The following is a 24401-nucleotide window of genomic DNA, read 5'->3' as shown; positions in this document are numbered from 1 at the left end:
TTTACATTTTAAATCTATAGATCTTTCCTTTAACAAGTGGCAGGCCACTCTTAATTCCTGCTCCTCTGTACTGAAGAACTTAGCATTGCTTCTTCCCTTGGTGATCCAAGGAACTTTGCTCTTTTCCCAAAATACCTCTCTCTCCCAAAGCAATTTCCCCTCCTCTGAGAAATGCTGTCATGTCAGGCTGCACTGCCCTTGAACCAGACAACTTTCTCTGCTTGTCTTTATCTGTCTAAATAAAGCTAACCTACATTTGCTGTCTAATTCATTCAGATGCTTGCTGATGCTATTTAAAGCATCCCTTAAGGCTCTGTGGAAAACAAGATGCATTATCTCCAGTAGAGAACCTTTAGGTTTGTTGGTCATTTAAGGAATTCAAGAATCTAAAGAATCCATTCAGTCTTTAGTAGTTCAGATGTAAGGGACAAAAGAACTCTTCCGTGTTTTTTCATTCCAGGCAGTCTTCCCTGACTTGTATGTTGCTGGGTTCAGCTGATAGAAAAAGAGGTAACTAGAAAGTTAATCTCTCTCTCTCTCTCTCTCTCTCCCCCTCTCCCCACCCCCACCTGTGTGTGTGTGTGTGTGTGTGTGTGTGTGTGTGTGGTCCTTGTCCCTAGGCTTCATGAAACCCAGCTTTTCTTTTCTTTTCTTTAAGATTTTATTTATTTGAGAGAGAAAGTGAGCAAGTGAGAGAGAGAGAGAGAGAAGAGCACAAGAGCAGGGGGAGAGGGAGAAGCAGACTCCCCACTGAGCAGGGAGTCTGATGCAGGGCTCCATCCCATGACTCTGGGACCATGACCTGAGCTGAAGACAGATGCTTAATTGACTGAGCCACCCAGGCACCCCAAAACCCACCTTTTCTGAAGATTAATTTAACAACAGAATGTATTTTTCATCCTAGGCTTTGATAATTGGTTAGTCCACTGTGGTTACCTGTCCCCCTCTCAGGGAGCAAATGTGAAAGATCAAAAAGAGCGGTAACAAGCTTTCAGTAAACAAGCTTTTTGGTGAGTTTTTGGCTTGTCTCCACCTCCCATTCTTCAGCCTCCATCTGACATTTAATTAGAGAATCGTGGTACTTCCACATTCCAGGAAAAAAAAAAAAAAAGGAAATTCTAAACAGGGAAAGGAATAAAATAATGGGGTGGTAAATAGGACTCCACTGTGCACTTCAATATGGGAGTTCAGAGAGGGTTTCAAATCTGTTGCTTGTTTTTTTCAGATCTGGTATTTCTGTCTGTCTGTTGGCTTGCTTAGTGGGAGGGAAACCTGGTACAATGGGATGGTCTTAACCATTAGTGCCCTGCTGCTCCCCGAAGCACATGTTTTTATCAGCATCCACTTGTTCAGCCACGATTCTGTGACGTCCATTGCAGAGAGTGAGTCAGAAGCCACAAGCTAACAGGTCTATTCCTTCCCACTGTCACCTAGGAAACCAAAGCATCATCCACAGGAAATGCAGGCCCCAATGGGGGGTGTGCCCAGATCGGGTTATAAAGCTTGCATGAGTTTTTCAAAAGAGGTCAAATAATAATGCCTAGAATCTCAGTCTAGGGTGGAAAGTGGATCCAGCCTCTCAGGTGTGGATGGAAGGAGGACAGGCATGCAGAAATACCAGGAAAAATTAATCAGCTAAAATCATGGGAGATGTCTGCTTTATAAGAAATTTACCAAGGGCAAGGGCTATTGAGACGTGGTTTGATTTCCCCCATAGCAAATGCATTTATTTGCCCATTGGTTGAGTGTGGGGTTTTTTTGTTTTGTTTTGTTTTGTTTTTGGCATGTTTGGATGGTGTGTGAAATGAGATGAGGAAATTGACAACACATCAAACCAGGCTTTCTGCTGAGTGAGATATATATCCTCTTTTTCATGGCTATTCTCCCTTGGATTAAAAAAGTGATGGAGTGTTCCTTCAAAGAAAACCACACCCTGATTCCCCCCATGACCTCACTGTTTTTTAATTTTATTATTTTTATTTTTTGCCTGTGCCTTATTTTTTCCCTCCTTGACCACTACATTTTAGCATAGTCAGTTGGCCTTCCTGTATATATACAACTTACCACACACTATACACATATCTGTGAAAGTAAGCTGAGGAAAATTACCTGTCCAGTTTCATGTTGTTCAATGAGTTTAATGTTTCCAGGCAGTTTATACTCTCATACTGCTATGGGTGAAGGATTCTACATAAAAGTACAATGTGAGCTCTCTTAGAACTTCTTATTTTGACTCAAAGAATATTAGAATGGGGCAGGGGGAAACAACTCAGAAGTCATCTGGTTCAATCACCTCATTTTTCACATGAGAAATGAGTCCTAGAGAGGTGAAGTGATTTGTCTAAGGTCACATAATAAATCGTGGTATATATGGGAGGCAGAGAGGAGAGAGAAGAGGTAGGAAGTTTGACCACAAGCTCAAAATGAGTCAACAGGTGATATGACCACCTCTAAGACTGTTAAAATATTAAGCTGCATTAATTGAAGTATGAAGTCCTGACTGGGAGGGGCAATTGGTACCCTCCCATGCTGGTCAGTGTTGCCAAGAGTATGATGTTCTGTTCTGAATACCCATTGAATGGGGAACAATGACAAACCCGACCAAAATGCCCAGAGGAGGGTAAAGATGGTGATAAGAGTTTTAGTAACTATAACATAATAAGAACAATGAAAAACATTAGATTATTTAGCTTGGAAACCAGAGGTTTGTCATGGAGGGAATGAGAGTAAGTATTATTAAATAATTAAAGGGCTGCCTTGAAGAGGGTTCAGAATTATTTTGAGTGACCGGGAAGGGCAGTCACAAATGAGTACAAGTTAAAGATAATGGATTTTAGCTCCATATAAGTAATTTTCCAATAATTCTAGCTGATTGAAATGTATTAAACTGATAGGGCAGTGGATTAATTCTTTATCTCCAGAGGTGTTCGAGTATTCACTCATTTATCCAAATATGTTTATTGAGCACCTGCCATATGCCAGTCATTGGACCAGAGGGACTTTGAGGTTGTGGTCTATGTTAATTAAGGCAATACTAACTGTAGTATGAAATCTGTATATCAAACCTGAGACATGATAAGAAATTTATTTCTTACTCATAAAACATCCAAAATGGGTGTTCATGGTGGGTGCCTCTCTTCCAAGTGGTCATTCAAGGAACCAGGCCCTTCCATCTTGTAATTCTGCCATCTTCAACATGTGGCTTATGAGGTTGCTCTAGGCGTTAACATCCTGCTGACAGAGAAAGAATATGGAAGATTGTGTGGGGAGATTTTTATAGGCTAGACCCAGAAGTGGTGCACAGAAGCTCTGCTCACATTCTTTCTATCCAGTGGAATTCAGTCCCATGTCCATGCCCAACTGCAAGGGAGGCTTAAAATGCAGTTCTGTGCCCAGGAAAAAGAGGAACAGGTTTGATAACTGACCAGAAAAGCTTTTACCACACTATCCAATTCTAAGTTTCTATGATTATGGTGACAGAACTGGCACAGGAATTTTAAAACTTTCTTTTTTAATGCCAATGTCATTATGTCTCTTGTTTACATTACATGTCTTCCTATTGAAGGTCTCCTGTTGAAGATATACTGTTTAGTTTTAAAAAGCAAAGTACAAAATAATGTATATAGTATGCTACTCTTCTGAATGAAAAGAGGAATCGTAATGATAATATTTATTTGTATCTGCTCACATATATATTGAAGAAACACTGGAAGAATACAAAGAAACCATAGGGAGAAGGGTGGAGGCAGAGGGAGGAAGGACGTATCCCTGGGAGCAAGACTTGTCCATGTATGCCTTTAAATATTGTTTAACTACTTACTTACTTAATTAATTCTAAAACTATATAATTTAAAAAACCATTTCTTTCTACTGGAGAAGAGTTTTTCATGGATGGACCTCTTTTTGTTTTCAAGTAAAGAAAAGCTTGAGGAAAGGACTATCTGGGCAGGTGAGCAGGGCATAACTTATGAGCCTGAAGTAACAACAGTGATGAATATAATGCCTTTCCTGTTATAAAGCACCTGTACTGGATTAATTAGATTTTTCAAATGAAAGTGAAAGAATAATAATCCAACAATAAACTTGTTTTATGTGGAACCATCTAAAAGTCGCAGAGTGCTTTAAATCTGATATCATTGTTTATTTTTATAGCATTCCTAGTAACTACGATACAAAAGATTTAAATTAATTTCTTGTTTTGTAAGGTACTGTCAGAGCCATGAAAAGAAGTTTAATTGCCTACAAATTCCTGTTAGACTTGTAGGCCAATGATCTTGCTTTCTGGGTAGCATCAACCCTGGAAGTATGTGATAAAAATCCTTTATGTTTTACAGCATTTTCACAAATAATTTCATATTTGGTTTGTCCATCAACCGTGTAAATTAATTGTGACTGGTATTATCTTTAGAGATAAAAACAAAGGTGGTCACTATAAAAAAAGTTAAAAGTCTAATAAACAATTAGGAGAAGGATGCTTCCTTGATATATAAGAGCTATTACAAATCAATAATTAAAAGGCAAATATTTCAATAGAAAAATTTACAAAAGACATGCTTTAAAATCATAGAAAGAGATCTCAATAACAAATAAACATTTTTAAATATCCTCAAAATGAGTGGAGATAAAAGAAAAATAGTATCTAGTGCTGACAAAGGTATGTGGAAGTAGGAACACTGATAGATTTCTGGAAGAGTTATCAGATGGCAAAACCTTTCTGAAGGAAAATTTGGAAATATATTAAAACTTCAAAGATGTTCAGAACATTATGACATAGTAACTTCATTCTGCTAATATAACCTAATGAAATATTCAGAAAAATGTAACAATCTACGCCAAATGATATAAATATCACCATTCTTACGAGTTCAACAAAGGGTGGATCCAATGACATAGTAAGGAAATGGAATATCAAGCTGTCATAGGAAACCATGTTAAAGAATTAGCTAAAAGCTAGAGGAAAATTCTACAACCCAATGTCAAATAAAAAAGCATGATTTAAAAAAATACAGAGAAAAATACAGAGAAACACTTTTGCTTTTAGAGCAACTTATTTTTCATCTCAGTGAAATTTCACAGGTGGGCAAACTGCCAAAGAACCCTTGTTTTTTCCACTGCCACAGTGCCATTCTAGGGAAGTACATTTGTGACCATAGTCATCAAATCACATACAAATGTGTAATCAACCAAAACTATTTTTAGACAGCTTGGCTGGTTTGCATTGTCTTAATGAGGCTGAAGTTGTAGGGTTAATATCTGTGTGGGTCACTTAGCACAGGGAGACAAGCTAGGTCAGCCAAGTAGTTCATACCTACAGTCAGCCATCTCACAAATGCATGCTCTTCAGAGGACCTAGATACAGTGTGTCATTTCAATCCATATGATTTCAGTTCAGTCCATATTAGGACAGTGCAGCTACCAAACTTCATAACAACACGTGGCCTTAGCATCTTCAAACTCAGAACCTCAGTTAGCCATTAATAAGAGAAGATGCTTTACTTGTATGTTTTCAAATTAAAAAAAAAAATCTATCTATAAGCACAGGTTGGATCACAATGTTCTCCGAAGGTAAAACACTAAAGAAAGTAAAAAAAAAAAAAAAAAAAAAAAAGCTTATTTTTCTAATTGAGGGCATTAGAAAAATCAAGGGTGATACATGGTTTACCTCTATTTCCCAGCAACCTGATGTCAATGAATTCCTATTGAGTTCATGTTCCGAGATTTGCCAAAGAGCAGGTCAATGTCACTAGAGAATTTACACATTTGTCAAAGCACAGAAGGCTATGGATTCACAACTCAGTTTCTGGCCTCAAGAGCAATTTTCTCTGTTTTCAGGATCCGCTCCTCCCTGCAAAACACCAGAGCTGCAGGCAGTTCTCTAAATAACACCGCGTCCCTGGCCTCCCAGCTCCCATTTGAACATTTCGGCAGAGCTCCTTTGAGGTCTGCCCTGTACCGCCTCCCATCTCCCAGGCTCGTCTTCACTAGTCTGAGTCAGCTGTGAGTCACCTCACTCATTAGCAGAACTCAGAATGCTTCTCCATTCTCTGGATCCCTTTTGTCTCCCTCCTTTTAACTGGTTTCCTGGCAGCCTAAGGTCTGTGGCCAACCCTGACATTAAGGTGTAGGTCACTACTAAGATGGTCGGCTTAGTAAAGAGGTTGGCAGACAGAAGGTAGATAGATTAAAAGTGATGGTGAGGATAATGATAATAATGATGATGGTGCACAGTTGCTTGCTTCAGAAGCACCCGAATGGCCAGATTTGGTGACTGCCTGTGTAGGCTCATAGGACAGCACAAAGGTCCTTAATACTTGGTCTCTTCTTTCTCTTCCTTCCCTCTTCACCCCTCCCCCCGCCACGCCCATTTGGTACAAGGTGAAAATGTACGGACTGCCTTCACTGTGAAAATTAGGTAAAAGAGCTGCATCCTACATTGGTGGGGTCCCTTTCCCCAGCGTTTTCAGATTTGTCATTCTCATGTTTACTCATCCGATTTTACCTTCTCAGTGCTTTTCAGAAAGGGCAATAGAGAAGGATTTGTGCCTTGTTGGTGCCTCCTGGGCATATAAAGGAGCCTAGTGAAATGACATTAATAAGAAACTCTAGATTCACTGTAGAAAATACCAACACCAGAATGCTGTTATTAATTCATTAATCTTATTAAAGCCCTTTGTGAGATGGTCAGTACTTTACTCAGCGTGGATAGTCACTAGCTTTCGGTAAGTCAGATAATTTACTTTAGAAAGGGACCCCAGTGATACCCTGTCCAGTCTTTCATTCAATCCGCAGACATTTACGGAGCACCTACAATAAGGAAACCCTGCAGATCCCCAGGGCCGTGTTGCTTGAGCTCCACTGCGCATGCATATCAATATTACCTGAGAAGTTTGCTAAAATGCAGATTCTGGTCCATGAAGCCTGGAGTGGACACTAGAGGTTCTGCATTTCTGTGAGTTTCCTGGAGATGCTCGCAAACCATACTTTGAGTGGCTTGACTCTAAGGGCTGCACAGAGCCAGGCAAGGTTTGATTCCCTCTGCAAGGAATGCCAGGAGGTCCACAGGCTCTGTGAGGCTGCCCTATGCCTTCCTCCTCCTCGGCTCTATTTATCTATGAAGCCCAGACAATGCTGACCCATTCTTGCCAGTGTTCTTGGCTTTCTAATATCTTCACTCCCAGTGAAGGATGTTAAAATTGCAGGATTCAGGTTTGGGATTCGGGCAAGGAAAATGGCCCATTTATCTTCTACCTCGGCTATGAGGTCTGGTCTAGGCCACTTAGCAGAGAGCTCTGAACTCATATTTCAGGCAGAGCCTTTCTTTGATTGCTACAGTGATCTCCTTTTATGATTTGTTAGTTTGTATCCTTTGCCAATTTTTCTGTTGGGGTCTTTGTCTTTCAATTATTGTTTGTAATAGTTCTTTATTAAAATATTAAGGGGAATCTCTTTTACCCCCCCAAATTTGTTGTTGTTGTTTAGTCTTTTCCTTTTGTCTATTAATTTTGGAGTTAGGAATCTTAGACTCTAGGCTAATATTAATTTTCTTGTGAATCTGAGTAAGCCCCTTTACCTGTTGTGACACAGTTCCTTTGCCTGTGAATGGAGGCAGTAAAGACTACATATCTCAGGGAACTGTTGAGTACATGTGGGATAGCGCTGCACAAATATAGAAAGTGGGTACTTTGTTTTTGGAGCTTATATTAACCTGATAGTTTTACTGAACCTAGTGTGGGACATAGTTGACTGGTGTTAACAAGTACCAGTTTGGTTTTGGTTTATTTTGCTTTTTAGTTTGGTTTTGGTTAAACAAACATTTATTGAGCACTTACAAGTACTATGAGTGCTGTTCTAGGTGTTGGTAGTATTAACATACATAAATAGAATTAGAAGCTGCCCATTAAGCACTTTAAAGGCATAAAAGTGCTAGTGATTTCTGTTTTCCTTTGGCCTCAACTATCACTTTCTAAATTGTCAACAGATAAGATCTTCTACCACTCCTAACATGTCTGATTAAGAAAGTGCCTCAGTATTGAGGCAAATGACCTGGTGTTTCTTGATTTCTACATTGCTGTCTCATCTCTACAAGAACCTTATACACGTTAAAATTATTTCTCTACATAGTAGAAGTTATAAGAGTAATAGTATTCCAATTCAGACTGACAGGTTTTTGTCTAGCTTTGAGAAGTAGAAAATTTGTACTTATCCCCCATCTATGATGTTTATGTTCTTTCTACCACTGACTATAAGAAAATATGTAATGTGTATATGTGTGTGTATGTGTATATGTGTGTGTGTGTGTGTATATCTTTATCTACCTATATATAGCCTGCCAGATAATGTTTTATCTCTACTTGATATTTGCTTTTAAATAGAGTCAAAGGAAAGAAACTCTAATGGCAAAATTTTCACTATCATCCAGGTAGAGAACGCTTCCCTACTCCCACTGGCACCCCTGTTAGTCTTCCTACACACTAAACTGTCTTATGGGTCCCTACACTGAGCATAGATAAAACAAAAAAAGTCAATATTATTGAATCTAATCTATTTGCCAAGCACTGTGCTAAGTGCTTTCACATACATTTTCTCATCTAATGGATCTTTTGCTTTCTTACTGCAGGGGAGAAAATGAGATTATGCCTTTGCTTTGCTACCTTCTCTTCTTAGAGTCCTTACTCCTCCCTCTCTCTGTAAGCCTTTACTGGTAGCAAGGGAACTCAGTTTGAGGCAAAATCCATTCTTTCTTTCATCTATTCCAGGTCCATAGCAAAAAGTTGTTTGGTTTCTGACTTTTGGAAGATGAGATGTGTTGATTTAGGAATAAGTGAATGGAACAGGGCTGAGGGCTGAATGTTCTTTAACATCAGGTATCCACATAGGTAGGCACCCACCTCTGGTGAGAAGTCTCCCTTTTCCTGGCTTCTTTCTCAGATAATCCACTGAACTTTCTGGGGGGAAAGTATCCATATACATTCAGCTCTTCCTTTGCTTTATTTCTTTATCTATGAACACAGGTGCTTTACCAATTTCCTCATCCTGCCCTGGCCCCTTCCCAAATTCTCCTGAGAAACATAACAAATTGTATCTATTCCTGAGAATATCTGCTATTTTCTCCTCTTACCATGATTCCATATCTTGGATTCCACTAAGGAAGACACAGCCTGGTTGACATTGCATAACCAGTGAGAAAGGAATCTTCCCTGGGCAATGAAAGAAGGACTCACTATCTCAGCTCTTAGGAATGGCTCTCCAGCTACTGATGGAAGCCACATGGGTTCAGCCACGAGGCCAGCTAGGACCTCCCTGTGACCAACAAAAAGGAGGCAACCAGGACTAGCCAGAGCTGAGCTGGGGCAACTGACCCATTTGTAGAAGTGTCTCCAAGGACAGTGACCAGCAGTCCAAATTGCAGTGTGTTGGCGGTGTATCAAATTTCTAGCTGATCCTGTCTGGTGGATGAATGGTGCCCAATAACAGAAGACTCTGGGAAAGGATGTACTTATAATCAGCACGTGGTGATATTTTTATTCCAGAGGCTTATTCTTCATTCTTTCACTTTTGAGTGAATATGCTAGGCACTGAGATAGAGGTTGGCACACTCCCCTTGGGGAGTTGAGAGTTCAGTAGAAAGGCAGAAAGGGAGTAAATACAGGAGCTCAAGGAGAACTTAGAAGAGGCACTTAAGATTCAAGAGTTGGGAAAACTTCCCCAAGAATGTGTGAAAGGCTTATACAGAAGGAAGGAGGAAGGACGCTCCTGGTAGAGGAGGCAGCAGAGAAGTCACAAAAGCAAGAGAGGACAGGTGGCTCATTGGAGAAGTAAAGTGTTTTGGTGTGGCTGAAGTAAGAAAATGCAGGGGGAGAGGGCAAGAGATGATCCTGGAGAGATGAGCAGGGGTCCACTTACAAAGGTGTAATCTTGTGTTTCATGCAAGTGGGTCTGAAATCCACCCTGAGGGTAATGCTGGGAAATGCTGACTCTGTGGGGGGAAGGACATGTCAGGTCTGCTTTTTTAGTAAGCTTTCTCACTGGTTGTAATGTAGAGATTAGATGCAAGGAAAGCAAACATGGAAGTTGGAGGACCAGGTTGGAGGATCTTGCAGTAATTGAAGAAGGAAACGACGTGGGCCTGAACCATAGCAAAAGCAATAGTGATGCAGAGAAAGATGAGTCTGAGAGATACAAAGCAGTTGCGCCAACTGACCTTGGTGATCAGCCACAGGTAGGGCCTGAAATATTCAGAATGGCTCTCAGCTTTATGGTTGGAGGAAGATGATAGGAGGAAAACTTGCTGGAAGGAGATGATGAGTTCAGGTTGAAGCAGGAATCCCAGACAGATACCCTACCACTAGCCTGAATAGCAATGGAGGAAGGTCAGGGCAACTCAGTGGCACTGGGGCCACCTCAGGTGTACCCCAAAGGAGGCTTAAGGACAGTTTCAAACCCTGCCAGCTAGAGACATGGGGCTCCTAACACAAGCTCCTACTTAGAAGCCTGGCTTATTAAGACTGACTCTGTGCAGGACTGAGGCTGCAGATGAGAGGTCTTCAGAACCTGCACCAAGCAGGGCCTGACAAGCTGTTACCATGGAGACATGGTGTGCGCAGGAGGGAGTGAGTAGGAGGTCTGATCCATTCCAAGCCTTGGGTCACAAGGCTGTGGCAGGCTAACAGATAAACAGGAAAAAGACATATCAATAGAAAAGGATGTTCAAAAACTATTGACAGTTAATTGGAGTTGTATCGTCGTAATTCTAGATTAAGCCTAACAATTTAGAAGGATTAGGGTAAGCCACTTAATGATCCTGCTAGTTATTTCAGGTACCACTTAATGAGGGCACAGGGAAGTGGATGCCTACTCAGGCTAATGCCAAATGTACATACACCCATCCTAAGCCCTTCTGCATCCCTGGATTCTAAGTAGCTTCATATTATTTCCAAGTTTCTGGAGACATAGGCACAAGATATGGGAAGTTAAATTTTTTTTTCCATTTGCCACGCTGATGGCAGTAATACTTAAGCAACCTTTGGAGCTCTTCAGGAAATTCAGGTGCTGGCAAAGCCTCAGATTCAATGTTATTACTAAATAATTAGAGGAACATTCTGGACAGAGAGCCAGCAACACTGGGGCTCCAGGTGGCTTTTGTGTGTGTGTGTGTGTGTGTGTGTGGTGGTAAAATACATATATCATGAAGTTTATCATTTTGACCATTTCTAAATGTACAGTTCAGTGGTATTAAATACATTCATAATCTTGGGTAACCATTATGACTATCTCTTTTCAAAACCGTTAAGCCATAACTCTCTATTGGGCCCCCATTTTTAAAAATTTATTTATTTATTAGAGAGAGAGGGAGAGAGCTCACATGCATGAGTTGGGGGAGGGGCAAAGGAGAGAATCTTCAAGCAGACTCCCCGCTGAGCAAGGAGCCTGACAAAGGGCTCAATCTCATGACCCATGAGATCATGACCTGAGCTGAAACCAAGAGCCGGACACTTGACAGACTGAGCCACCCAGGCACTCCAGGCCCTACATTTTTAAAACAACTTCATGTACTGCAAAAACTCTGCCTACCAGGCAGGATGATGGTTGTGCTGTTACAAGTAAGACAACTAGGTTGATCTTGGTTTGGTCAGTCGCTCTCAATTCAGACCTGGGGTTTTTTGGCCAGAGTCCCCATCCTGTGGGTAACCTTGTTAAACATAATCTCTGGAGGGAGACTGATTTTTTTTTTTTTAAGATTTTATTTATTTATTTGACAGAGAGAGACACAGCAAGAGAGGGAACACAAGCAGGGGGAGTGGGAGAGGGAGAAGCAGGCTCCCCACGGAGCAGGGAGCCTGACGTGGGGCTCGATCCCAGGACCCTGGGATCATGACCTGAGCCGAAGGCAGACGCTCAACGACTCAGCCACCCAGGCGCCCCAAGGAGGGAGACTGATTTTAACCATCTTAATGACTGAGGAGACTTATCAATCTTGATCTCCAAGGTATTCAAATAGTTTGTGGCACTGCTTATTAAGAAGTCAGTAAAAATTAAGTCAGGGCCATAGGCCTTTGTAAAGATTCTACTGGAGGCAAACTTTGTTCCAAAGATAGCTGGGCATAATTGTGAGACAAGTTGTCTATGAATCAACTTCAATTTAAATAACCAGAAACACTAGTGCCTGTGGAGGATGAGATATAATTCTGGCTTGGAATGGGAGACTATAACCAGGCTATCAGAGCTAGAAATTCCAAGTGTCCTACTTCCTTTTCTTTTATAAATCAAAACATTCAATGAGGGCAGGGATAAGCCTTTGTGACTCTTCTTCCTCATACAACAAGTTCAAGGTGTTTAGAACATGGTGCTTATAGGCCAAAGCTCAGTGGAGAGTTCACAGATCCAAGGCAGTGATAACTCTCAAAGCCCAAGACAGATACTTCCCAGATGCTTGATGTCAATCACGAGAGACAGCAGGAGGGAGAAGGAGTAGGAAAGATTGAGTGAAAGTTGCTTCACCATTAACAGATCTAAACCATATGTCCTGTTTGGGGGATCAGCAGTAAGCTAAATCCTTTAACATAATATATTATTTGTGGAAACTGTAGCTCAGAGGAGGTTGACTAGCTTACTTAGGATCACCCAGAAAAGCTGGAAGAGAGCTAAGAATTAGAATCTTTGTTTCCTGATACCTGGTGTAGTGGTTCATTTTGATCAGTATCTGCTGGTATTCTATACTTAGAATGCACAAGGGTGATGGTTCTCTTTATAGAGCCTCTCTATAAAGTTTTCATTGTTTCAGGGGTGATCTATCAGTAACTTTATCTCCAAATTCACCTCCAGTTTAGTCTTCTAATATTCTACTTGCTTTTCATCAGAACTCAAATCCTGAACAGAAGTTCAGAAAGATGCTGGCAGTCGAGAAAAGGTTTACTGCTATTAAGATCCTATTAGGGGACAATTTCTAGAATGATGGTATGAGGAGATCCACAGACCCACTCCTGAACAAAACAACCATAACTGGCAAAAATTAATCTTTATTAAAACAACCATTTAAAGTTGTTGTCCTAGGGGTGCCTAGCTGGTTTAGTCAGTAGGGCATGTGACTCTTGATCTCAGGGTCATGAATTCAGACCCCACATTGGGTGTAGAGATTACTTAAAAACAAAATCTTTAAAAAAATAATGTTAAACTTGTTGTTCTACAGAGGGAGATGAGAGGCAAGAAGACCAGAGGCTACTGCCCCTACCTTGCTTGTAAACAGGGGTATCACTCCAAGAGAAGCAGGTCACTGTTCCTGCCCCCAGTTCAAGACAGAGTCTCTGAGATTTTTCTCAGGGGAAGATGTAGGTAATAAGCATTGGGCTCTGAAGCTCTTCACAAGTGAACTGACTTTGTTTGGAGCCGAGTGTGGGGAACCTCAAGCTGAAACAAGTTCTGGAAAACAATGGAGATTCAGTAAGAAGCAATGAAGGGGGAGCCAGTAGCTCTGAGAGCAACAAAAGCTAGACCATAGGCCAGCTAGCTAGAGAAACAGGGGAAAAGATAGCTAAGAAGAGCTCTCCTGGGGTCAGAACAAGTCTCAAAGACTGGCCTCAAAAACTACCTCTGCAGAGGGGCTTCAATTTAGTTGGATCAGACTGTGGAGCAATTTACGCCTCAGGGCTTATTGAAAACAATAGAGTGATTAGCTAGCAACTATGGGAGCCTAACAGCTAGGGATCATACCAACAGAGACAGACAACAGAGAGATCAGGGATAAAGACAGTCAAAGAGAGTTGTGTTAAAATCTCTGTCATCCCAGGATGAAAATGCATATATATGTCCAAGTATGTATTTTCTAAGGAGCAACAGCAGAGTTTCTGCATTGCAGGGAAATAGACTTCACTAAAATAATCTAGCTCAGTCACTAAAGAAATAAAAAAGCAAACTATAATGATAAGCTCATAAGTTCAAAAATAAACAAAGTTGAAGGGATCGGTATCCAGAGTTGTTACAATATATTATCTAAAATGTCCATTTTTGGGGGCGCCTGGGTGGCTCAGTCAGTTGAGCAGCCAGCTCTTGGTTTTGGCCCAGTTCGTGGTTTCAGAGTCATGGGATCAAGCCCTGCATTGGGCTCAGTGCTCAGCGGGGAGTCTGCTAGAGGATGCTTTCTCTCTCTCCCTCTTCTTCTACCCCTCCCCCTGCTCATGCACGCTTGTGTTCTCCCTCTCTCTAAAATAAATAAGTAAATCTTTAAAAATAAAATAAAATACAATGTCCATTTTTCAGGGCACTTGGCTGGCTCAGTCAGTAGAGCACGAAACTCTTGATCTCATGGTCATGAGCCCCACTTTGGGCCTAGTGCTTACTTAAAATAAATAAAATAAAATAAAATGTCCAGTTTTCAACAGCAACAACAACAACAAAAATATGAGACATGCAGGGGCGCCTGGGTGGCTCAGATGGTTAAGCGTCTGCCTTCGGCTTAGGTCATGATCCCAGGGTCCTGGGATCGAGCCCCGCATCAGGCTCCCTGCTCCGCAGGAAGCCTGCTTCTCCCTCCTCCACTCCCCCTGCTTGTGTTCCCTCTCTCGCTGTGTCTCTCTCTGTCATATAAAAAAAAAAAAATATGAGACATGCAATGAAACAGGAAAGTGTGATGTGACCCATACACAGGAGATAAAAAACAATCAATAGAAACTCCCTGTGAGACGACCCAGATATCCAACTTAGCAAAGACTTCATAGCAGCTATTATAAGTGTGTTCAAAGAACTAAAGGAAACCATGCTTAAGAAAGCAAAAGAAGGTATTATGACAATGTCTCATAAGATAATCAATAAAGAAATATAAATCATTTTTTAAAAAAAGAACCTAATGGATTTTCTAAACTTGAAAAGCACAAGAATAGAAAAGAAAAATTCACTAGAGGGGCTCAGTAGTACATTTGAACTGGCAGAAGAAAGAATCAGCAAATTTGAAGATAGATACATACATGCATACAAGAATAAAGAGAAAGAAAAATAAAGAAATAGAAACAGAATTTCAGAGAAATGTGGGATACCATTAAGCATATCAACATATGCATAATGGGACTACCAGGCAGAGAGGAGAGAGAAAGCAGAGCGGAAAAAATATTTGAAGAAATAATGGCTGAAAATTCTGAAATCTGATGAAAAACAGCAATCTGCATATCCAAGAAACTCAACTAACCCTAAGTAGAATAAACACAGAGATCCACATCCAGATACAGCATAGTAAAAATGCTGAAAGAGAAAGAAAGAGAAAATCTTGAAATCAGCAGAGAAAAAACAATTCATCACATACAGAACCCAAATAAGAATAACAGCTGACTACTTTCCTGAAACGATGGAAGGCAGAAGACAGTGAGATGGCATATTCAACAGAGTAACAAGACAGTATACAGAATGGGAGAAAATATTTGCAAACATGTATCTGATAAGGGATTAATATCCAGAATATACAGAGAATTCCTGAAACTCGATAACAAAAAAACCAAACCAAACCAAACCCCCCCAAAACAAAACAAAAACAATTCAGAAATGGGCAAAAGACTTGAATAGATATTTCTCCAAAGAAGATACATGGATGACCAATAAGCAGATGAAAAGATGTTCAACATCTCTAGTCATTAGGGAAATGCAAATCAAAACTATAATGGGATACCATGTCATACCCATTAGGATGGCTATTCTCAGAAAAAAATAGAAAACTAGTGTTTGTGAGGATGTAGAGAAACTGGAACCTTTCTGCACTGTCGGTGGGAGTATAAAATGGTGCAGATCCTATGGAAAACAGTATGGCAGTTCCTAAAAAAATTAACAATAGAACTACCATATGATCCAGCAATTGCTCTTCTGGATATAGACCCAAAAGAACTGAAAGCAGAGTCTCAAAGAGATATTTGCAGAACCATGTTCATAGTGGCATTATTCACAGTAGCTAAACATGAAAGCAACTCTAGTGTTCATCAATGGATGAATGGATAAGCCAAATGTGGTATACACATACAATTGAATATTTGGCCTTAAAAATAAAGGAAATTCTGCAATATGGTACAACATGGATAAACCTTGAGGATATTATGCTAAGTGAAATAAACCAGTCACAAAAAGGCAAATACTGATTTCACTTATATGAGGTTCCTAAAGTAGTCAAAATCATAGAGACAGAAGGTAGAATGGTGGTTGCCTGGGGATGGGGGAAAGAAAAAATAAGGAGGTATTGCTTAATGGATAGAGAGTTTCAGTTTTGCAAGATGAGTAGAGTTATGGAGCTGGATGGTGGTGGTAGTTGTACAACATTATGAATATATTTAATACCACTGAAGTGTATACCAAAAAATGTTTAGGGTAGTAAATTTTATGTTATGTGTATGTTACTACAATTTTTTAAAAATTGAAGAAAAAAGACTTTGCACAGTGATCAGATGGGAATTATCCCAGAAATGTAAAGTTGGTTTTACACCCTAAAGTCAGTTACTGTAATATACCATATCAATAGAATAAAAAACAAAAACCACATGATCATTTCAATAAATGCAGGAAAAAAGCATCTGACAAAATGAGCATCCATTAATGATAAAAAATCAACAAAATCGGAATAGAAGGGAACTTTCTTAGCCTGATAAAGGGTATCTATAAGAAACCCATAGCTAGGGGCGCCTGGGTGGCTCAGTTGGTTAAGCGACTGCCTTCCGCGCAGGTCATGATCCTGGAGTCCCGGGATCGAGCCCCACATCGGGCTCCCTGCTCGGCAGGGGGTCTTCTTCTCCCTCTGCCCTCTTCCCTCTCGTGCTCTCTGTCTCTCATTCTCTCTCTCTCAAATAAATAAATAAATAAAATCTTTAAAAAAAAAAAAAAGAAACCCATAGCTAACATACTTAACAGTGAAAGACTAAATGCTTTCCCCTTAAGATCAAGAACAAGAGAAAAGTGCTCTTGCCACTTTTATTTAACATCGTACTAGAGGTTCTACCCAGGTTATTTAAGCAAGAAATTGAAATAAAAGGCATCCAGACTGGAAAGGAAGAAGAAAAAGTATCTACTTGTAGATGACATGATCTTGTATATAAAAATCCCAAAGAATCCACTGAAAAACTATTATGACTAATAAAAAAGCTCAGCAAGGTTGCAGGGTACATGATCAATATATAAAAATCAATTTTATTTCTATTCACTAGCTATGAGCAATCTCCCCCTAAAATCAAGAAAACAATTTCATTTACAATAGCGTCAAAGAGAATAAAATACTTAGAAATAAATTTAATAAAAGGAGTGTAAAACTTTTACAATGAAAACAAGAAAGTGTTGTTGAAAGAAATTAAAGAAGACCTAAGGAAATGGTAAGAAATCCCCCATTCATGGATCAGAAGACCTAATATTGTTAACACAGCAATACCACCAAAATTGATTTACAGATTCAACCCAACTCCTATCAATATCCTAGCTGTATTTTTTCCCCCAGAAATTGACAAGCTGATCCTAAAATTCATATGGAAATGCAAACCAAAATAGCTGGGGGGGGGGGGAACTTGAAAAAAGAACAAAATTGGAGGACAGTAATTAACATAGTGTAGTACTGCATAAGGATATACATATAGATCAGTGGAGGGGAATAAAGAGTTCAGAAATAAACCCTCACATTTACGGTCAATTGATTTTTGACAAGGGTGCCAAGGCAATTCAGTGGGACAAGAATTGTCTTTTCAACAAATGATGCTTAGGTCAACTGGATATCCACATGAAAAACAATGAGTTAACAAAAATTAACTCAAGATGGACCACTGACCTAATATGAGGTAAAGCTATTAAAATTTATCAAAATTTAAACTTGCATGTTTTAAAGGACATCACTAAGAAAGTGAAAAGACAACTTATAGAATGGGAGAACATATTTGCAAATCCTATATCTGATAAGAAACTTACCTCTAGAATATATAAATAATACTTACAAGTTAATTTAAAATTTTAACCCAATTTAAAAATGGACAAAGAATTTTTGGGGGATGCACAAAACTTGTTTTATTTTTTTATTTCCTGCATTAACATAGAAAATGTATTCATAGAAACAAGGTGGGGAGAATTTTTTCTGTAGACTCAATATATTTATTACTGATGCCACTTTGTGTTTCTAACACCATTATACTTCTATATCCCAGAAGTACATTCTTCAGGTTTGTAGTCTACCTGGAACCTCAGCATCTAACCAATTCTACTTGGATTTTATTGGCATATTAATTTCATTCTCATTTTTATTTTAATATTGTACTATGTGGCAAATATATCAAATGATCCAAATGTGCCCAATGATGTGCTTCTCTTGCCCATAATTACAGTGTTTGGGAAGAGTACCTAGCCCATTTCTCTCCCCCAAATATATAATACATATCATCCTAAAATGATAATTATCTAGATTATCTAGTATATGTGCAGCTGAAGCGAGCACAATTATCTAGATTAGCTAGTTCATTCTTTTGTACTGTCTGTATATCATCTTAAAATAATGTATTCCATTTTTAAAATAATGTTGGTAGAAAAAATAGTCTATATTAAGTACCTATAATTCCTTTAGTTTAGTCTCCATTTTCTAATTTTTAGTTTTTATGGGAAACACTTCCCCATTAGACAAAGAATTTTTATCGACATTCCTTTGAGGAAGATGTACAAAAGGCCAATAAACCCATGAGAAGACACTCAGCATCATTAGCCATAAGGGAAATGCACGTCAAAACCAAAATGAGATACTACGTGAAACCCCTTAGAAGGGCTATAATCAAAAAGACAGATAATAACAAAGGTTGGCAAGATGTGGAGAAGTTGGAATCTTCATGCATTGCTAGTGGGAATGTAAAATGGTATACCACTTTGGAAATCTGTCTGCAAGTTCCTCAAAAGATTAAACATAGAGTTACCATATAAACCAGCAGTTTTACTCCTAGATATACAACAAAAAGGAATGAAAATATAGGTCTCCATAAAATGGTACATGAATGGTCATAGTGATATTATTCATGGTAGTCAAAAATAGAAACAATCCCGGGACGCCTGACTGGCTCAGGATGACGAGCATGCAACTCTTAATCCTGGGATCATGAGTTGGAGCCCCATGTTGAGTGTAGAGATTACTTGAATGAATGAATGAATGAATGAATGAATGAATAAACAAACAAACAAACAAACTTTAAAAAAATAATTAGAAACAGCCCAAATGTCTATCAGCTAATGCATGGTTGAATAAAATATGGTATATCCATACAATGGATATTATTTAGCAATAAAAAGGAGTAAAGAACTACAACAGGGATAAACCTTGAAAAACATTACACACTTAAAAGAAGCCAGTCACAAAAGACCGATTCCATTTATATGAAAGGTCCAGAAAAGCAAATCTATAGAGGCAGAAAATAGAGTAGTGATTGTCTAATTGCTGAGGTTTGATGGGAGAAGTTAGGAGGAAATGGGGCTGATGGCTAATGGGTACAAGGATTCTTTTTTGGGGTGATAAAATATTCTAAAATTGGCTGTGGTTTTGTTTGCACAACTCTGAATATACTAAAAAAATATTGAGCTGTATACTTTAAGTGGGTAAATTGTATGGTATGTGATGTAAAGCTCAATAAAACTGTTTTATATATATGTGTGTGTGTGTGTATGTATATATATGCAGAAAGAGAGAGAGAGAGAGAATATTAAGCCAAGGGATCTATGGACATCTAAACCCAGGTTTAGCCCAGGTACCACCCTTATCCCTTAGGGTGTAGAATCAATTTTAATATAGCATTTCATTAATCAGGTTGTGCCTAAAATGCTAATGCAGAGCTCTCTAGTAAACCAGCCTAGATCTCAGAGCCAAGATAGAAGATTTAAGGTGCATTTTTTCCTTGCCCTAAGCCCAAATTTGAATCTTGAAATTTTATCTCCCTATGCTGGGTGTGATGATAAGAGAGCAATCAAAGCATCTGGGAGAATCCAAAAGAAGCAGATGGCTGAACTTTAGTGCATGAAAGGGAAATGCCCTCCTAACACTGAAGCCCCCCAAAAGAAGGAAACAGAAGAAAAGAGAGGGAAGGGAAGAGGGTGGGGAGAGGAGGAGAAAGGCAGGGAGGGGAGGGGGATAGGGAGGGAGAGGTCTAGTGACTCTACTCACTGTAAATGTGGCCCTATGCCTACAATCAGAGAGTACTGTCACCTTTTGCAGAATAGGAAGGAGAGGATGAGAAAAGGTGGATGGATGGTCCTCTTCGAGATGGTCTTTAGTGGGAAGATTTCTAACAGATATAGAGAGATGCCGGTAGTGGAGAAGACAGGGTCAAAGCAAACCTGAGCAGAATGCCTCGGTGAATAACAATGCCTTACCAATCCTTGCAAACCAAAGACCCATTAGAGGAAGCTGCTCATGTCAAGATTTCCGATTAAAATTTTAACCCGGAAGGAAATTGCAGAATTATTAAAGCAATTTGTGTTTTATAGCAAGGTTACAATTGTTGGTATAAATGAAGTGTTTTGCAGATGTTATCAGATATTCCGTGCAGAGGAAGCCATCCATTTACATTCCTAGAGCCTTACTTTATTAGTGCTTTGCATGTTTTTTTTTTTTTCCAAAGCCTTCTTCCCTTCTCTTCTCAGTGCATTTCTAGTTAAGGAACACTAAAGTTCTATTCACAAAGAAGAATAAGGATGGCGATGAACTTCATAATGATCTAGAAGAGACACAACCTAGTGACATGTTTTCTGGTGCATCGATTTATAAAAGGGAAATGATCTACAGGGTGCCTTTGATGAAAACAGTCCTTTCCCTTTCTGTAGCTCCCAGAAATGCACCAGTCTGCCTTTCAGTGCGATTAAGCAGCCCAAACACCCCAGGGAGGATATGGGGAGTAGCTGGGGAGCAGTTAAGGCTGAGAGCAATGATTCTCTATGCAGACTTCTTACACTCTGGTTGGGGTTGAAACTTTCTCTTCACCCCTTCAAACTTTCTTTTTGGCCGCTTTCTTATATGTGGCTTCTCTGTTAAACTTACATGATTATGACCACCAACACTCATCCTGACCCACCCATCTTCTTACCTCTAGAAAGTGTGGGCTTCTAGAGAGCATCACCTCTGGGTAACTCACATTTCTAATTCAGAACTGCAATCAGAGTTCGTTTTGTTGTATAGAGAAGTGATTTGTTCATGATTTCCTTCTCTTTTGCAAAATTCTAGTACATACAGAAAAGGAATCAGAATAGTATAATGAACATCCATTATCTATAACCTAGATCAAACAGTTGTTAAAATTGTGTCATATATTCTTCATTTTCCTTTTGGTTTTTTTTTTCCTGAAGTAATTTAAAGCAAGCTGTAGAAATATATATATTTCACCCCTAAATACTTCAACATTCATCTTTAAATAATAAATACAACTTTGTTAGGTAAATTCAATTCTATTACCACACTAAGATTCAGATAATTTTTCAATAGCAATGAATACTCATCCATATCCAAATATTCCCTGCTTGTCCCCAAAATGTCTTTTTTAAAAATTGTGTGGGAAAATGTACATAATATAAAATTTACCATTTTTAAGTGCACAATTCAGTGGCATTAAGTACATTCACAATGTTGCACAACCACCACAACTGTTTCCAGAACTTTTTCATTATCATAAACAAACTTTATGCCCTTTAAGAACAACTCCCTATTTCTCCCTCCCTGAAATGTCTTTTAAAGATGATTAATTCAAACAGGATCCACATATTTCATTTGGTTATTATGTTTCTTACAGTTCTGAATTCTAGAGCTGGCTCCTTGCAATACACCCACATACATTTTATTTTCAAGACATTGAATTCTTAACGACTCTGGACTAATTATTCTACAGACTGTCCCACCTTCTGGATTTGTCTGATTGTTTTCTCATGGTGTTGTTAAACTTGTTCTTCTGTTCTCTGTATTTTCTTTTTTTTTTTTGTAAGCTCAAAGTTGAATCTAAAGGCTTGGTAAGAATCAGGTTAAACATTTTGGTAAGAATTCGTCATAGGTAAAGCTGTGTACTTCCTTCTACATCACTATTAGGTTGTACGTAATGTCTGGTTGTCCCACTATTGTTAAGCCTGATATTGATCACTAAGGTAAAGTGATGACACCTTACTAAAAAGTGGGTTTTTAAAAATGGGGACTTGACCACTTACACTGTTTTAAAATGATTATCCCTACTTTGAAGGTTCAGATAAAGGGGTTCTGAGTTGTTGCCTGGCACCTTGGAGACAGCCTTTATCCTGTATAAAGGATAAGAGGATTAAGACTGAGGCTTTATCCTCTTTATGGAGTAGACACAGGAGTTCAAGTTTATCTCTGAGGGTGGTCAGAGCAGAAATTTCTGGAATATGAAGTCTAACAGAGACTGTGTTTTCTCTGGGTCCAGAAGAAGTTACTCTGAAATTGTTCATTAGCCAGAATTTAACCATTGACAAATAGATCTTTTTGCTAACACTTACTAAAGAGAATCTAAACATTGGGAATTCAGATACAGAAGAATCTTTTTTTTTACCTCCCAGAAGAATCTTTTATGGCACTTTAAAATAACTCCTCCTCCACCTGCCACTCCTCCCCAACCCCCAAAAACCACTTTAGACTCTAGAATAAAAAATTAAGGAAGAGCATTTTTCTTTGGATGCAAAACAGACGGATCTTTAGATGTTTCTTGAGTACCGTTCAAAGTAAGGGAAAAGTATGCATCTGTTCTCTTTGTATGATGTTTACCTCTTGTCTTTTAGCTACTATAAACTAAATAACTGATCCACTGAGAATATAAACAACTATATTAAAGGATTTCATGATTGAAACTAAGAATTTGGGTTTCTAAGGAAAAAGAGTTATTTTTAATTTTAAAATCAACACTTTTACTTTACGGCAATTAAATACTCAAGTCAGTTACACTCTGCTCCAGGGTTGCTGTGCATTTCTGGGTACCCAGAAGGGTAACTTGGTTATTATTGCTCATTTGTCTTTTGTGTTTGTTGTTATTTTGTTTTTCGGCCAGCACAAAGATTAAACTTTGTGAATTTTCTGCATTGCAGGACAGAACTTAACCTTAGGGTACTGGACTAACAATTTTCCTTTTACAACTGAAATTAACAATATCCTTTTTCTCCATTTATTCTGTAATTTTTTAAGTTTCTGGCTTCAGATTTACCAGTTGGGTAAGGGAGGTGGTGAAGGTCTCTTTGAGGAAAGAGTTCTTCAACAGTAGCTCTCCCAGCAAAACTAGCAACACGTGCTGATAGCCTCCATTGGGGGTTACTACACTTGGTGACGATCACACCAGCAGTTTACAAGATCAAACAGTGTAAAGGATCATCCATCCTTTTCAACTTTTCTCTTTTTTTTTCCTCTTTATATATACCCACCTCTTTTCTTGGTTTCCTTCCTTCTTCTTCTGCCTCTCTCCTTGTCCCTCTCCCTCCTTGCTCATTCTTTTTCCTTCCCTTCTTTTACCACTCATTATCCTAGGCTGGTAGCCTTCAATGACTCCCCCTATACCCACCAAATTTAGTGGGATCTGAAGGATTTCCTACCTCACATCAGCCTGTGGTACATCACTGAATACTTGATAGAATCGAAGGAGTGGGAGAATCCTAGAGAAAGAGAATTCCAGAGAAGGAGGTCTGTGCCTGGATCTGTGTTCTGAACTCCTTCTGTCCAATTTCCATTTGTTTGAACTGCCAGTTCCAGTTTCCCTTCTGGGTTCTGTAGGATCTCACAGTTCTACAAGGATAGTAATGGAATTACTTGAACCATGTTCAGTACTTCAGAAAAGCCCGAAAGACATTGTATGTTTACTCAGTAAAGCTTGAACAGGTTAACTAAATAATGGAAAGCTTCTTTCCTTTTGGGGTCGGGGGGAGCTGGGGAAGTTATGCCATACTAACTCATGGTGAAGAATGTATCTTCATACTAAGAAGTTCTGGTTGCTTGCATGTGTTGTCTATAGGGTAGACAGACTGTACTGGAAAGAATGTGGGTGTAGAGGTGAGGCCAGAATTTAATTTCTCACAATAAGACTTAGGCTATGTCCTTAAGATCTCTGAACCTCAGTTTACTTATTTGTAAAATGGGAGTAATAATTTATATTTTTCAGACTCCTTGAGGATTTTAGATAATGGGTGTAAAGCACTCATTAATACAATACCTGGTACCTAGTAAATACTTAATATGATTTCTTTATAAGTGTGATTTATTCAGTAGATAAAAATCTTTCAAAGCATGTGGCTCTTAGGGGAAAAAATGAATCTGATCATTGAGAACAGAGATTGGGAAGCACTCACATAACATAGCTCTACGTGGTCATATAAATCATCCCTTAAGAACTCATGCCAACTACTGGGTATTTACCCCAAAGATACAAAGGTAGGGATCCTAAGGGGTACGTGCACCC

General features: G+C 39.1%; 1 protein-coding gene and 1 long non-coding RNA gene across 5 annotated transcripts in view; one reads left to right on the top strand and one right to left on the bottom strand.

Moving 5' to 3' along the window:
• Positions 1-24401, top strand: part of MKLN1 (muskelin 1) — a 329771-nt gene that overhangs the window by 90127 nt on the left and 215243 nt on the right. The window lies entirely within an intron of this gene.
• The window catches only part of LOC145716374 (uncharacterized), an 82484-nt gene that overhangs the window by 18439 nt on the left and 39644 nt on the right, over positions 1-24401 (bottom strand). The window contains exons 1-2 of one of the 3 annotated variants that reach the window (XR_014139001.1): positions 5663-5943; positions 3096-3231 (exon numbers count right to left, since the gene is read on the bottom strand). The exons of 1 other annotated variant lie outside the window; for it this stretch is intronic. This is a non-coding gene — a long non-coding RNA (uncharacterized LOC145716374). Of the gene's footprint in view, positions 1-3095; positions 3232-5662; positions 5944-24401 lie in introns of those variants that run through there. One more of the 3 variants, XR_014139004.1, reaches the window with a different exon arrangement.

The sequence above is a fragment of the Leptonychotes weddellii genome, chromosome 12 (assembly GCF_054177405.1).
Source record: "Leptonychotes weddellii isolate Sample4059 chromosome 12, ASM5417740v2, whole genome shotgun sequence".
NCBI lineage: Eukaryota > Metazoa > Chordata > Mammalia > Carnivora > Phocidae > Leptonychotes > Leptonychotes weddellii.
The sequence above is the reverse complement of the archived record's forward strand: the minus strand, read 5'-3'. Positions and strand labels throughout refer to the sequence as shown.